Source organism: Chlorocebus sabaeus, chromosome 17 (assembly GCF_047675955.1).
Source record: "Chlorocebus sabaeus isolate Y175 chromosome 17, mChlSab1.0.hap1, whole genome shotgun sequence".
NCBI classification, from domain to species: domain Eukaryota; kingdom Metazoa; phylum Chordata; class Mammalia; order Primates; family Cercopithecidae; genus Chlorocebus; species Chlorocebus sabaeus.
Genome location: NC_132920.1, coordinates 11,483,544 through 11,494,412, shown reverse-complemented (window position 1 = coordinate 11,494,412; position 10,869 = coordinate 11,483,544).

Genomic DNA, 10,869 nt, shown 5'->3' with positions numbered 1-10,869 from the left:
GAAAAGTAGTCAGAAATGCAAGATGGACTTGCTCTCTCTGTGTCCTCTGTTCTTGGCTTCTATGTTTATATTTGCTCCATCTTTCTCTCTCTCATCTCAGAACTTCTAAAAATCAGCATACACATTACTCTGAGCTGTCCTGTTTTATTAATTGTTGCTTTATGTCTCTTCCCAACTATTTTATCAGACAAGTGAGGGCAAAGGCCACAACTCATCTTTTTTTCCCTTAATACCTATACCACCTAACATGATATTGAATACGTATTAAACCATTTTCACTTAATTTACTTAATAAAATTTCACAATAAGTTGAGTGGAGTTTCTTACAGAAGTGCCAAAAAACTGTTTCTGAAACCTAATGTGTTCTAGACACTAGTTTTCTAAGCCAAAAATATTTCACTGAAGGTAGACAGAGTCTGTAATGTGAAATGTGAAGATAATTTCCTCAATTGTATAAGCAAAAATTAGTTTTCAGGATATTTTAGAGTTGTGTTAATTCTCTGCTATCTTCAGTTTTCTAGAAAAATCCTTAAAGCTATAATAAACAATATAAATTATATTGGTAATACTGGAAAATTTTTATTTTGCAATGTTAGTGAATGTTATTCTTTTTATCTTAATCACTAAATATATGTCACATACATTTATGCTGAACCCATGCCAAATTTCTGAAAATGGAACTCATTGACATTCAAAAGACAAAAAATACTCAAGTGCTTCATTCCCACAGTATTAAAACTATTGTCTGTATTGTAAATAACAGTAAGGCAAACAAAACCTGATTTCTTTTCCATGAATAACATGAAGGAATTAGAACTTTTTGAAAATGAATCTGAAAGACTGGGCACAGTGGCTTTCACCTATAATCCCAGCACTTTGGGAGGCCGAGGCGGGTGGATCACCTGAGGTCGGGAGTTTGAGACCAGCCTGACCAACATGGTGAAATCCTGTCTCTACTAAAAATACAAAAATTAGCCAGGCATAGTGGCAGGCGCCTGTAGTCCCAGCTACTCAGGAGGCTGAGGCAGGAGAATCACTTGAACCTGGGAGGCGGAGGTTGCAGTGAGCTGAGCTTGCGCCATTGGACTCCAGCCTGGGTAACAGAATGAGACTCCATCTCAACATCTCAAAAAAAAAAAAAAAAGAAAAAAAAAAGAATCTAAAGAAGTCACTGAATGTCAAATCATAATCATTTTCTGATAATCTACTCTCTCTACTCAGGAAAATATATGTAAACGTTTGACACTGAACTTTTATGAGAGCAGAGATGGTCTAAATAGTTCTACATTCAGCACTTTGGTGAGTGTGCAGGAAGCACCATAAGTTTACAGCTAAAATGGACCCTAAATTTACTGTCCAGAATCTGTAAGGAACTTAAAACAACTCAGCAAGAAATAAAACAAGTAACCTCATTAAAAAATGGGCAAAGGACATAAACAGACACTTCTCAGAAGAGGACATATAAGTGGCCAACAAATATGAAAAAAATGCTCATCATCACTAATTATCAGAGAAATGCAAATCAAAACCACAGTGAGATACCATCTTACTATACTGTACCACCTGAATACTGTACTGTACTGTACTGTACCATCTGAATAGTAGCCATTCAGAATGTCTACTATAAAAAGTCAAAAAATAACATATGCTGGTGAGGCTGCGGAGGAAAGGTAATTGCTTACACACTGTTTATGGAAATGTAAATTAGTCCAGCTGCTGTGGAAGACAGTTTGGAGATTTCTCAAAGAACTTAAAACAGAACTACCATTTGACTCAACAATTCCATTACTGAATATATACCCAAAGGAAAAGAAATCATTCTACAAAACAGACACATGCACTCTTATGTTCACAGCAGTATTCACAATAGCAAAGACGTAGAATCAACCTAGATGCACATCGATGGTGGACTGGATAAATAAAATGTGGCACATATATACTAGGAAACACTATGTAGCTGTAAAAAATAATAAAATCATGTTCTTTGCAGCAGCATGGCTGCAACTGGAGGCCATTATCTTAAGAAAGTGAATGCGGGAACAGAAAACCAAATACTACATGTTCTTGCTTAAAAGTGAGAGCTAAACACTGAGTACACAGGACATTAAGATGGGAATAGTACATACTGGAGACGTCTGGAGGGAAGAGGGAATGGAGCATGTGTTGAAAAATTACCCATCGGATACTATGCTCACTACCTTGGTGATGGAATCATCCATACCCCAAACCTCAGTACTGTGCAATATACCCATGTAAAAAGCCTGCATTTATACCCCCGAATCTAAAAGTTGAAATTATTAAAAATAAATAAAATAAAATGGGCCCTCAGATTGAGGGAATAGATTAAAAAGGAGCTATCACCATAAGTGAAGCCAAAGATATATGGACCATGATTAAGGCTGGTTGGTTGTTGATAGGAGAAAACCTCCCACAAGCCACATTAATTTTTGTATTATTTGAGCCTTTTTAACGGAAACTCAACTTGACCAAAAAAAAAAAAGAAGAAGAAAGGTTGGGATTTGGGTATTATTATTATTATTTTTGAGATGGAATCTCTCTCTGTCACCCAGGCTGGAGTGCAGTGGCACAATCTCGGCTCACTGCAACCTCCGCCTCCCAGGTTCGAGTGATTCTCCTGCCTCAGCTTCCCAAGCAGCTGGGACTACAGGTGTGCACCACCATGCCCGGCTAATTTTTTGTATTTTTAGTAGAGATGGGGTTTCACCACATTGGCCAGGCTGGTCTCAAACTCCTGACCTCGTGATCTGTCCTCCTCAATCTCCCAAAGTGCTGGGATTGCAGGCATGAGCCACCGTGCCTGACCTGGAGTTGGGTATTATTAATCATTACAGTGATTGAGGGATTTCACAGAATCAAAAAGTGGGAATGAAACTGGAGTTCTGGAAGGAAGTGAAACCAGCAACTGACAGCTGACAGAATCCAGGAAGTGCTGTGTGTACATCTTTGCTTCTCCTTTTTGCATCTTCTCCTATCTTCCTTCTCCTTAAAGACTTCCTTTCTCTGGTCTTCAGGCTTCAAAGTGGGCTATGGCTGCAGGACACATGAAGAGATAAACTTTACTCTTGGACTTAATTTAGAAATTCTTGGGTGACAGCCTAATTGCCCCAGTTAAATCAGATTGCTAGAACTTGAACAATCAACTGTGGCCATGGAACTGATTATCTACTATAAATTTGGTTGCCTGGAGACTGCTTCTGTGGTTTTAAGCATAATGTTGAAATGTTCAGTTTTGTGACTTGCCCTAAATTTCATCAGGGGCAAGGAAAGAGATGAGCATACAAAATAAACTTAATGTAACAGTAGATGACAAAAACAAATTTGTTTCATAATTAATTCCTTGAATCGTACTTGTTTAACTTTAAAGTTACATTTTGGATAGGGGATAGGGAATAGAGTTATTTTCATAAAAAAACAGTCATTATAAGTTTGGCAGATACTTCAGAAATAGATGTCTATTGGAAGTACAATTTGGATATAACTTAAAATTAGAATTTATGTCTTCAGTAAATAGAAATGCAGAAATCATGAAGTGAAAGCTAATATTGCCGTAGTACATGAATACAAAAGTAATTGAATCTCAAGGAGTCTTGAAAAAAATTACATGCAAGTTAACATTAGGTTGAAAAATGCATTATCCAAATGTTTTTTTTCCCCATCTCCTATGATCTTGTATGAGATTATACAAATTTTATGACATCATATTCAGAAGATTAGGAAGACCGCCGGAGTAATATACTGTGGGCAAAATAAAATATTTTGGGAAGACAACCTCAAAATGTCACTTTTGGTGATTTCTGGGTTGTGTGATGACGAGTAATTTTTTTTTTTACTTTATATATTATTTTTGGAGCTGTTAGTGAAAATCTGTTGCTTTTATAATTTTAAAAGATTATTTTTATAAAAAGAAAAAGAGTACCCTGCAGTAGAAATATCACTATATTCATGGAAACAGTGCTTTGATTAGCTGATATTACATTACCAGTATATCAATAGGAAAGATAACACATCAGATTACCATACCAGACAAAAGCACTGCTGAACATTCAGATTCCTTTTGCATAAGCTTTTCCATTTAAATATGCAATTGTTTCAGCACCTTTTATTGAAAAAATTTTCCTTTGTCCCCAGTATAATTACTTTGGTGCATCTGTTGAAAATTAATTGACTGTGTAAGTGTGAGTCTGTTTCCAGGCTCTCTATTCTGTTCCATTGACATTTGTTAGACCTTATGCCAATACCATATACTATCTTGATTAACTTTAGCACATTTTGAATTCAGATAGGGTAAATCTTTCAGTTTTCTTCTTCTTTTTCATGTTTGTTTGGGTCTTCTAATCTATGAACATAGTATATATCTTCATTTATTTGGGTTTTCCTTAATTTATCTCAACAATGTTTTGTAATTTTTAGTGTAATTTTGTATGGTTTTATTTAATTTATTTGTAAGTATTTTACATATTTCTAATTGCTATTGTAAGTGGATTTTTAAATTTTTTTCAATTATTTGCTGCTAGTACATAAAAGGACGATTGTGGAGTATTGGCCATGTATCCTGTAATATTGTTAAATTTGCTTATTAGTTCTAGTGGTTGCTTATATGTTCTTTAGAATTTTCTACATCAACGAACATTATATTCTTTATTTCATTTTCTTGCCCCATTTCATAGGCTAGGACTTCTATTACAACATTAAGAGGGTACATCTTTGCTCTGAGTCCAATCTTGAAGGGAATACGGTTAGTCTTTCACCACTAAGCATTATATTAACTATAAGAATGTCATAAATATCCTTTATCAGCTCAAGGAAATTTCCATCTTTTCTTAGTTTACTTATAGTTTCTTAGGGCTTTATGTATGTACATACTTAGATTTGGAAGATACAAGTTCAGTTTTGTTACATAATTACATTGCATAGTGGGGAAGTCTGGGCTTTTAGAGTACCTGTTATCCAAATAGGGAACATTGTACCCAATAGGTAATATTTCAACCCTATCTCCCTCCCAGCCTCCCACCTTTGGAGTCTCCAGTGTCTATTATTCCACTCTGTATGTTCATGTGCACCCATTGTTTTTTTCCCTCTTATAAGTGAGAACATACAGTATTTGACTTTCTGTTTCTGAGTTATTTCACTTAGGACAATGGCCTCTAGTTCAATCCTTATTGAGCAAAAGACATGATTTCATTCTTTGTTATGGCTTAGAAGTAAAAGATATGTATATATAATATGATATCCTCTTTGTCAAATCATCCATTGATAAATACTTAGGTTGATTACATAACTTTACTATTGTGACTAGTACTGTAATAAACATATGAGTGCAGTTGTCTTTTTAGTATAATGATTTATTTTCCTTTGGGTAGATACTTAGTAGTGGGAGTGCTGGATCAAATGGTAGTTCTATTTTTAATTCTTTAAGAAATCTCTGTACTGTTTTGTATAGAAGCTGTACTAATTTACGTTCCCACCAGTAGTACATAAATGTTCCCTTTCTGTTGTATCCTCATCAACACTTGTTGGATTTTTGGCTTTTTAATCATGGCCATTCTGGCTAGTGTAAGATGATATTTCACTGTGGTTTTAATTTGCATTTCTCTGATGATTAGTGATGTTGTACTTTTTAAAAATATGTTTCTGGGTCACTTGTATGTCTTCCTTTGGACATGTTAAGATGTAAACCCAACAAATGAATGTAAACAACCAGATGTGGAACATCTTTGGATTACTTTCTATTCAAACTCTAATTCTGTCTTTATGGCCACATAAAAAAGATGAAATCTACATTGAAATCTCGGTTTGGTGAGTTCACAGTTTCTGCTGCTGGTTGGTAATTTCCTTAACTACCCATTCAATATTTTTAACAATACTAAAACACCCATTAGTCAATGGTCAATCCTGTGCTTTATTGTAATATTTTATAAGATATATTCCTTCTCCTCACACCTCCTTAACATTTACTTTTTGAAAGAACTGGTAACTTAATAATACCTGATAATTAGATTCATGACATTATGCTCAAAATTACTTTACTAAAATATCCCAAGCTTGCCAACAAAAGAAATAGAATGTTCTTTTAATGCTGTATTCTGAAAGGAAAAGTCTTCAAAGAAGGAAAGTTCAAATAGTGGCCACTCAACAGCAGATTTTTAGTGTTTAATACATTCAGTGAAAGGTCTGTGGGTAAATATTCAGTGATTAAGTGGCCTACATACAACTCACAGCTTTTCCTCTAAATATCAAATATAAAAAGAAAAACTATTTGGCATTTTCAATGGTTTTTAGGTACTTGTAGGAAGTTCTGGCTTTATGCATAGTTTTTTAATATATGTGTCTACTGTTACATTAAGATCCTATTTTTATATCAACGTTTATGCTAAGCAGTGCAAAGTTACTTGACCTCTTGTCTGTTGAAGTGTTTCTTAGTTACGGTTTGAGACGCTTTCATCCAATTTCATAGCTTTCATTCTCAAACTTCATCAAAAGGAAGAATACACAGGAACTTCAATAACATGTAAACAGTAAGAAAAAAAATGTAAGTGAGATAAATAGGGAGTTTTATATGTGGTAGGTGGAAGCTCTTTGTCTTTTTTCCTGCGTTTTGCCCTTAACCTCCAACATTGAAGGTTGGCAGAGAATGTGTCAGGATTGAATAAGTCAGCTCAGTACACATTGGCATGGTGTTCACTGTAAGCTGTTCTAGGAGCGAGGCCACCAGTGAACTGCTTTTGACTGCTGAAGAACATTTAAGAGTTGTGAGGTACTGTTCTAAGAAAACATGTTTCAGGTCCTGGATAATGTGCCTCATTGTTGGAGCACTATTTCTTTATAGTAATTCTCTGTGGTTCATTGAAATTCCAGATTATCTTGCGGAGCCTTGAGGAATTTCCCAGCATGTTTCATGTCAGCATCGAGTATGGTTGTCAACCTTGTGGCTTCCTCAAATCAAAATTTACAATAAATATAAATATCTTCAAGCTCTTTCTGTAATGCAACACTGCAGTCAAGCTGCCTATTTTTAAGAAGACATCGGAGGTGTGACCCTGGAGATTTTTTCCAAATGATCTTTCTGAAAATAGGACACTTTTATGAACAACAGTGATTTATAATTAAATCAAAATGTTAATGCACTACAGAGAACAAAAGCTCAACCAGCCAGAAAGGTATTCCATCTAACATTGGTGTCATCCTTTATATGATCTAAATACAAAACAATTGCTAGCAAAAACATTTCAAAAGCATCATGCATGCCTGTACATTGTGAATAGCAGATTTCTTTCAGTTCACTTGCCTTTTCTTTGTTGTTCTGAAAGAGGACAGACATTATATTACTGAGCTCTAAAGCACTTGTGATCAACATAGAAAAGAGAACTGCCATCTTTAGTTGCTCCCAAAGCAATAGATGATCCTCCCACAACAGAAAACTGATTTTGACTTCTACATATTAAAGGCAGAGGAAGAGCAAGGTGTGTAGATATGTTGGGGTTATTTCTCTAAAGTTCTAGTTATCATGATTGCCATTTTGAAAGAAAGTCTACTAGACGTAATCTAAGCCAGATCACACCAGAATTCCTTGTTCATTTCCCACTTCTCAGTTATTGTAGTGTGAAATTTCACAGCCAAACTTCCTGCATCAGCTTCAGAAGGGGGAAATCCCACATCCTTCTCTCTGGCCCTGAGATTCATCAGTGAGCCTCACCAATACCAGTGATTGCTTTTTCTCAGCTTTATATGTCCTCCATATTAGCGACAGTAGGAAAGAAATGAATCTCCCACTTCCCCGTTTCTTCCTATTGCAGCTGTTGTAGATCTCAAGCACCTGTTTCTGTTGTGTTTTCAAACTGAATAATGTGTTTCAAAGAACTTTCTCAGAACTGCCTCACCAGAAAGTACACTGCACTCCAGCAGTGCTTAAACATTAAAAGGAGAAAAGAAACCCTTTGAGATTTGGTCAACCTCATCTTCATCCAAAGATGTATTTTGTAAAAACCAAACTTCAAATAAAGATGTTAAGTGATCTTTGTTTTTATTCTCTTCAAAGTTTAGGGGTTAAATGCCTTCATTTTGTTCTTCACTTTCTTCTTCTGCACTGGAGTTCTGCGTATTGCTGTTGTTTCTTTATTGGTTTGTTTCTGTTCAGAAGTTTCATCATTTTTTTCCATTTGTGTCCTGATTTAATTATCACTCAATTATCTTATTTATTTTCAGTGTCCACCATGTGGATTGTTCAGATGATCAGCAAAATCAACCTTTGCTAACATAGCATAATTGCAAAGAACTCTCCTATAAGTACTAGTTCTATAAAGTGACAATAATGTTTACTCAGCCAATCAGGTGTTTTATCTTGTAACTTAATTTTTCTACATTTCTTCACCCACTTCAGGCTTCTTTCAAGGTCTTGTAGTAACCTGAAGGCCAGATTGGGCTTCATTTTCTTCCATGTGCAGTTGGGAACTGCATACAAGTTTGATGTTATAGCCCTACCAGCCAGCTAGCCCACATTCCTCACCCGCAAACTCAGGCCCTCCTGCCTTCCTGTTAGTGATGGGGAAAGAAAATCAGCTTAACATGACCAGTGTTTTAATTTTCTTTATTTGAAATGTCTTTGTCAAGTTTAGTATCAGGATCATGCTGACCTCATAAAATGCACTGGGATGTGTTTCTTCCTCCCAGGTTTCTGAAAGCATTTGTGTAAGACTGTTCTGTTTTTTCTTACCTAAATGTTTAGCAGAGTTCAGAGGGAAGATTTTGATAACAAATTCAATTTCTTTTATATATATAGGACTAGTTAAGAATTTTTATTTCATCTTGTGTCAGTTTAGTAAGTTGTATTGTTCAGAAAATATGTCCATTCCTTCTAAGTTGTTGAATTTATTAGCATACACTTGTTCATATTTGTTGGATCTGTAATATATTCACATACTTAATCTGATATTGGTAATTTCTCTTTTTTTCTGGATAAGTCTATATATAGTTTATAAACTTTGATGTCATTTCCCTTAGAAAAACCCCAAAATGGTTTATACCTATTAATTTCCTCTATCATTTGTCTGTTTTCTGTTTCATACGTTCCTCCTCTTATAATATCTTTATTGTTTCCTTCCTTCTACTTTCTTTGTTTTTTGTTGTTGTTGTTGTTGTTATCTTGAGACATAGTCTTACTCTGTAGCCCAGGCTGGAGTGCAGTGGCATGATCTCAGCTCACTAACCTCCACCCCTCAGGTTCAAGAGATTCTTCTGCCTCAGCCTCCCAAGTAGCTGAGACTACAGGCGTGTGCCACCACACCCGGCTAATTTTTGTATTTTTAGTAGAGACGGGGTTTCACCATATTGGCCAGGCTGGTGTTAAACTCCTGACCTCAAGTGATCCTCCCACCTCGGCTTCCCAAAGTGCTGGAATTATAGGCATGAGCCACTGCACCCAGCCCCTCTACTTACTTTGGATTTACTTTTCTCTTCTTTCTCTGGATCTTACTGTGGAAACAAAGGTCATTCATTGTATACCTTTCTTCCTTCCTATCCTAAGCATTTAAAAGGTATAAATTTCTCTTTTAGCACTACTTTAGCTGTATTCCACAAATTTTGATATATTTTCATTATCATTTCGTTTGAAATAGTTTCTAACACATCTTATGACTATTTTCTTTGACCCATGGATTATAGACAATATGTTTTTAAATGTCCAGATACGTGAATTTTATCCTTCTTTGATATCTTATTGTTTTTGGTTTCTAATTTAATTCCATTGTGATCCAAAAACATTGTCTGCATTATTTTAATCCTTTAAAATGTGCTGAGAGTTGTTTCATGGCCCAGCATTTCATTTATCTTGGTAAACATTACATGTTACTTGAAGATGTTTATTCTGCAATTGTTGGGTATAGCGTTCTATAAATGTCAATTTACTAGGTAAAGGAGATTGAAAATTATTCAGGTCTTTTATCTGCTTGTTCTGCCAATTGCTGTTAAAAGTAATGTTAAAATCTCCAACTATATTACATAAGCAGAATAGGCATAAAAAAATCTCCAGCTGTCATTGTGGAGTTGTCTCTTTCTCCTTCAATTGTGTTACTTTTTCATGTTATGTATCTTAAACCTGCTTTATTAGACCCATATACATGTATAATTATTGTGTCTTGTGTAAATTTATTCTTTTATTATTACAGTATGTCTGTTTTTTACTTTTTGTCTTGTGGCATCTATTACATCTGATATTAATACAGCCAATCCAGCCCTCTTAGGCTTACAGTTTGCATAATAAATCTTTTCCTGTCATTTGCTTTCAACATATCTGTATTTTTATATTTAAAGTTCATCTCTTATGGAGAAACTATGTTGAATCTTACTCATTTATCTCCTTTGAGAATTTCTTAATTCTAATTGGAGCATTTAGTTCATTTCCATTTAATTAAATTATTGATAGAGTTGAGTTTAGACCAACAACTTTACTACTATTTTCTGTTGGTCCTGTCTGCTTTTTGTTTTTAAATTCTCTGTTACTACTTTCTCAATTTTTTTGTTTAATTAAATTTTTTTGAGAATTATTTTTTAATGAATGTTGGCTTTTTAGCTATATCACTTTGTATTGTTTCAAGTGGTTGCTCTAGGGGTCACAGTTTACATCCTTGATTTTTCACAGCCTACTTAGATTGAATATTGGACCACTTTGTGTAAAGCAGAATCTTTCTGCAAATAGAGATTCATTTACTTCTTCTGTTTTGGTTGTCATATGTACTTCATCTAAAAATGTTATCAATCCCACAATAATGTGGGGTTTAAAGCAAATATAGATTTTTCTTTAGTCATGTTTGTTTATGACAAATTAGGAGAAAGGGATAATCTTAATATTTAGCC